General features: G+C 30.9%; 1 long non-coding RNA gene across 1 annotated transcript; it reads right to left on the bottom strand.

The window, feature by feature from the left end:
- Positions 1–242: 242 nt before the first annotated feature.
- Positions 243–4146, bottom strand: LOC127715040 (uncharacterized). The gene is made up of 3 exons (XR_007988089.1): positions 4033–4146; positions 1343–1425; positions 243–289 (listed from the first exon to the last, which is right to left on the bottom strand). It is a non-coding gene; the product is annotated as an uncharacterized LOC127715040 (long non-coding RNA).
- Positions 4147–6541: the final 2395 nt, after the last annotated feature.

Raw genomic sequence — 6541 nt, 5'->3', positions numbered from 1 at the left:
TATCTCTACTGTAAAATCAATTGTAAATTGACAGTATATTTGAGAAAAGAAGTGAGATGGAATGAATATTTTTTAAAGAAAAACATCTGAAAGATCGCTATACAGTAAAATTTGATAGAATATAGCTATTTGGATGATATTATCTAATTAGGAACGAAACTAACATATTAAAAGATAACTCAGTATCGATTGATTTTTAGAGAAAACACATGTATGTAATGTATCTTACCTGTGACTTCCCTTTTCCTGTTAATAGTAGTTCCACTCGTACTTTTTATGTTGATTTCATCTATCAAAAGAAATAAAAAAAAAAATGATTTAAACCTGTTGTCACACAATCGACATCAAAAGCAAGTTACCCTCTTATAAGTGGTGGATGGATGTATTTTCAAAATATGTACAACAATTCTGAATATTTTTGTGAATTATTCTGTTGATGTGCCATGCTGATAAACAGGGAATTGAACGAGCGATGACATTTCCTGGGTTAGTATTTATATATATAGCTGTAGGTGATTATTGTATTTTTACGCTACAATAAAATAAAATAATTTACACCAATATGTCGGTAAATGAAATTGAATACCCTACAGTTATCATGCTTTTCAATAACATATGATCAAATGAAATACCCCCTCCTAAATTATCAAAAACCATCATCCTGTATTGACAATGATATCTTGGTTTTAATTAAATACACCCATTGGGGCTAACATCCTCATGGTGTATCTAATACGTACACAGAGAACGACACATGAAGTTATTCCAATCCAGACAGGCTAATTGATATATGATTAAAATCAAACCATAATCAGATAAATTGATAACCAAAAATTTATTATTTACTACATTGCAAGCGTCAACATGTGGTGTAAAAATTAAATACTCACACATAAAAATAAAACAAATAAAATGAAATTCGGCATTACTGGCTACATGATTATATATATAACTGATATGTATTAAAAAAATTATATTAATCAAAATAAGAATCGGAAACAAAAACAAAAACATCGAATTCAAATTGTTAATGTATCTCAACAATTGCTGTAGACGACAGAGTGTAGATGTAGTGCCGTCACCACAAATAACTTTTACCGTGTTCGTTAAATAACAGTAAAGGCAAAAGGTACGAGTCATTTTAGCACGAACACCAACAGAAACATTTATAACTCGAAGAGTAAAAAATGTAACTCCCATGATGTGAATTTAATAGCAAAGCAAGAGCTCGAATCATAACGGGGAGCAATGCTTTACTTCGAAATACTTCTCTATTGATGACATGTGGATCGCTGCCCCTTCAGGATCATAAACCATTACATTACGTAAAATAAAAACTTACCTGAGGTGGTATCTGTAGAAACATACGGACTTAGTGTGGTGCTTTGTTCTTCGGAAGTACAGGAGCCATTAACATGGTTACATCTACGAAATATCATTGATTTAAGAATGAAGACCTGCTTTAAGGGATCTATCTTTCAGTATTTTGGGTCCTCATTTCTCTTTAACTTCGTACTTTATATGGCAGTTTTGCATTTTTTATTTGGGCGTTACTGATGAGTCTTTTGTAGACAAACTACGCGTCTGGCATACAAATTTTAGTTCTGGTATCTATGATGAGTTTATCTAAACGAACGTTTGCAGCTTCCATTTGTACAATTGATAGACTCATCATGCACACAAGTCTTCAAATTTAGAACGCCTGACGAGCGTTTTGCCTACAAAAGACTAATCAGTGACGCTTGAATTAAACAAGTTAACCGGTCAAATTAAATACGAAGTTGAAAGGCATTGAGGACACAAATTTCCGAAATGTTTTGCAAAAACAGATACGATAATCTACTCCTGTGGTAGACACTCCTATAAGTACTTCGAAATCTCTTTGTTAACAGTTAATTTATAACTATGACCATATCAATGATTCTTCATGTCGACACAGAAGTGATGACTACTAAGTAACACATAATAATTTTATAACTGCTTAAAAGAGATTGTTAAACTGCGTCTATTATAAACACATTACTGTGTAAAAGGGCATTTCCCTTTAACTTGATCTACACCCTTAATGACAAAAGGATACGATTTCAGCGTAAATTATTACAACACATGAGTAGAAAGAAGTGAAATACGACTTATTTAGTACATATGGGTGTATATAAAAACAAGAAGATGTGATATGATTGCCATTGAGAGACCAAATGACGTAGAAGTAAGCAAATTCATGTAAAATTAGCAAAACCAACTCTTTTCTAAATACGTTATCGATTCAATTTTGGTTAAATTACCCTATGATTATCTGGTTTCATAACATCCCATTTGGAGAAATGTCAGTTTATTCGCCAAATAAATAAATAGATAAATATAAATTTCATGAGTCAGAAGCGCTTTTAAGATGGTTTTTATGTAAATACATGTAGTTTTAAAAAAATAAAGATGCACCAATTTTAATCAATTTTAACACAATTAGTAGAAACTCTATGATGTTCAAGAAGATGACACCGCGAGATAATAATTTACCTTGGGCTTTATGAACAAACATGTAAGACGTTAAGAACTCAAACAATACTTTATTCATATCAAATCTCCTACTTTTATATTGTGTTAACCTTATGCCAGTCCACTTTCTGTACTTTTTATCCATTTTTAAGTGACATGTTAACGGTTTCCAATTGATTGATTCTAATGAATGTGTAAGAACGTGTGATAATTATATAACATATTGGCCGATTACTTTGAGCTTGCTAGTGAATTCAAAATCATCAATTGTTTATAAAACATATGCACTTGTATTTTACATTGTCGACCAAGGCTGCCTTGTTGTAAACACTACACATCGGTAAAAGTCTGAAATGGGCCGTATTTGTAATCAACTATACTGATTATTACTCGACCATTCTGCATTGCTGCCGTTTTTAATCGTAATTACTGGACCCCAGTCTTAACTTGTACTATATCTGTACTCGACCAGTTCGTAACTTTTGTAAAGAGTCTGAACCATTCTTAACCAAATCTGAACCATACTCAACCAAGTCTGATCCATAATCGACCAAGTCTAAATCATACTCGATCAAGTCTGAACCATACTAAGCCAAGTCTGAACCATAATCGACCAAGTCTTAACAATCCTCGACATATTCTTAATCGATCTGTCATATTTTCTATAAAGATGTATGTCTAGAAATTTGACCAAGTATAGGTCTAAAACTGGTTATGTACAGGTCGAGTATAATAGAAAAAGAAAGGATCTAAGATATTCATCCATAACCCAAAATCATTACATGCAGAGTAAACTGTTTCAGCCTAGTCGAGTATGAGTTCAGACATTTCAGTATGGTCAAAATTAGGTTTGAGTACAAGTTTAGACAATTTAGTATGGTTCAGATAACAGTCTTATAATTTCGAGTAAAATTCAGAATGGTCGCGTTTAAATCAGTACAGTCGAGTATAATAAGTGCCCATACCAGACTTTTACTGGTTTGTAGTTAACATGGTTAAAGCCAACGTTTTTTGCAAATTGATTTATTTTTCTCGGATAATCAAATAGTATCATGCAAATAAGAAAACTTTATACTTCTTCTCACATATTACATCAGCCTAATATTATAAATTTTACTCTTATGTTTCGTGTGTTTGTATTTCTGTCTTCTGAAATAGTGAAGTTCTTCTGTTTACTGTTTGACGTTTCACTACCGACATTAAATATAATGATAGTTTGAACTAAAAAAACACATTAATCTGCCTCTTGTTGTTCTGCCAGTCACAAGCGAAAGTCTAGAATCTAGTCAATATTTTCTCTTATTTATATCACAGTTTTGTTTCCCTAAAAGATTTAAGAATAGAACACCAACTGTGATAAACTCAATTCAACTGATTTACAATTTTTCAAAACTTTGGGCGATATGTATATAAATAAGAAAAGCTTAAACTTTGCATGAATACCTGTTTCATATATACCGTGAATTATGTCGACTTTTTTGTTTGATTTGTAGTGCTGTATTGATGGTTATCACACATATCCTTTATTCATATTACCTTTCAGTTTCGGAACAATTACAGATGCTTGTACATTTATTGCCGTAATTACGAGGACCACACGGTTCACAAGGAACTCCATTTTCCTCTGTATTATATCCTATTTGGCATTCTGTAATATAATATTAACTTTAACATATTTAAGGTAGCACAATACAAAAACAACTAGATATTATCAAAATTTCATTTTCACCTGTTTTTGTTACTTCTTGATATTCCAAAACCACAGAAGAAAAATATATGTCCATATCTTGCACTGTAAATGAGTTTTGATGATAAAAAGATTTATAAACAAATGCACGTGTCTGACTGATACAAGATAAGAACATGTTGGCAGTACTTTGTGGTTAAACAATAGAATCATTTGAAAGCTTCATGACCACTGACCATCAATAGAAATAGCAGTTATGATAGAAGAGGTAGACTAGGGGTTTATAGAAAAAAGAAGATAATGAATTCCAAATAAAAATACATTTCTATATTGGGGCTGCTAGTAGAAAAAAAACCCAACTATTTGGAGATACAGAGGGAATCAAAATATAAATGTACAGATATTAAACAAAAATAATTGTACAACAATTAATGTTGCTAATGTTAATGCTGATGGTAATATTAGAATTTTTTGAGGAGAATGTTTGAATATGATTTTTTTTTTAAAGAAAACACAAATTAAATACTTTATTTTCGAACTACAAAAGTGAGAAAATTTTACTTTATGTAAAACACCATATTGTCATTGTATACAATTGTAATTAAAAAAAATCCCCAGAAGAATCCTCTGGACTGACCAACTGATCATTTTGTGTGCACATGCATAACTTACTGTTTGTGAAATGTTAAACACAAAATATATCGTTTTATGTACTAAATGAAAAAAAATCAATATTGAAAAAGTAAATACAATGTGTAATTACACTTCTGAGATCATTCATAGTTGAAGTTTATCCATATCAGAAGCAACTGACTAACAGCAAGGTAAATAATGATATAACTTCTCCTGCCAGATCTGATTTTGAATGCATAGAGTGTGCAATTTCTTTATATATTTAGAATTGCTAAAATAGAATGCTTTCTTACTGGTCAAAACCTAACTGATTTATGATTACAGGCCAATCCTGAAGTATCCCCACGATACATGTGTGAATTATATTAAAGTTAATGAGGTACAAGTAGTAAAAATCCTTGTTTATTCAATTGTGACACATTCATTTTTGTCATGAAAATGTAGTTTTCAATTAAATTAGCTCCTAGATGGGTGTTTCTATATGCCTGATTTTAGCACATGTTGTTTCTTGACCTGTTATCCTCAAAACTGTGTCTCAGATTTTAAAAAAACATGAATAAAACAAATTTTATATTCAATTGAATTTAGTGATTTCTTATGATTTGAGGTTGCAAAATTCATTGAAGGTTTATGAGAGAATGAAATAGAATAGGAAAAATCTGAGACACAGTTTTAGAGGTCAAACTGTGTTGCACAAGAATCTATAAAAAAATTTGGGGATGCTATGAATAACAAAGAAGCTAAATTCATTCAACCTACAATCTAGCAACTTATTACATAATAATTAATTATGTAATAACTATGTAAGAATTAAATTATCACCATTTGAAAGATTAATCTTTCTTCTTTAACTTGGTTTCTCATTTATAAAATTTGAAGCTAGATGAAAGAAATTACATCAGTTGAAAGTGGTCTGATTGAAAGTGAAAAAATCTTTGTATTGTGCTACCTTAACTTAATCAAAACACTTAACTTGATATGTAACGATATCGCCGTTAACAGCCAAACAGTACATTGATGAAAAGGAAACAATCAGACCTTATATAACAAGATTTACATTCTGTTCTGTACCTTAAAGAATTATATGCACATGAGATCTTCTCCAGTTTTTGTAAGTATTCGTATTGCTTGTCTTTACTAATTATGTAGTTTTATGAACACTCTAAAAATGTGTTTAGGGCCTAAACATAAATCTATACATGTTACTTGTAATGCATTTGTAAACAAAACACGTTCTTATGCTAAATATGTTCTTCTTCTCAACATGTTGAGGAAAGCGTTTAAAGCTTAAACATGTTTCACCCTCTATGTGTTTAACCTGACAACATGTTGAAGATACACATGTTTTGGTCCTAATCCTTATCAACAGAAAATGAAAGATTTTCAGTAAGTCACATCATAACTTAGATTGGGCTAAATACTCATTAAAAACTGAATAGAAAATGAACTAAGTGGCCCTTAAAACATAATAAATCATCTTATGGTGACTAAGGCTGCAAATATTATAGTGAATAAAATCATGCATTTGCCTTTGTTGTAGCGATTTAAAAAATTTGCTGTTAGGCATAGTAGTTCTCCCCATTCAATGAATGGTACACAGTTATTTGTAATTGTCTTTCCAATTCTACATGTAAAAAAAAGTGGTAGTGACCTTTACATAGCCCTCTATAAATTTGTTCATTGTTGAAGGCAATACACAAACCCTTTAATAAAGAATTAAAGCAA

This window comes from Mytilus californianus, unplaced genomic scaffold (genome assembly GCF_021869535.1).
Source record: "Mytilus californianus isolate M0D057914Y unplaced genomic scaffold, xbMytCali1.0.p SCAF_9, whole genome shotgun sequence".
Lineage (NCBI taxonomy): Eukaryota > Metazoa > Mollusca > Bivalvia > Mytilida > Mytilidae > Mytilus > Mytilus californianus.
This window is presented reverse-complemented; position numbering and strand designations above follow the sequence as displayed.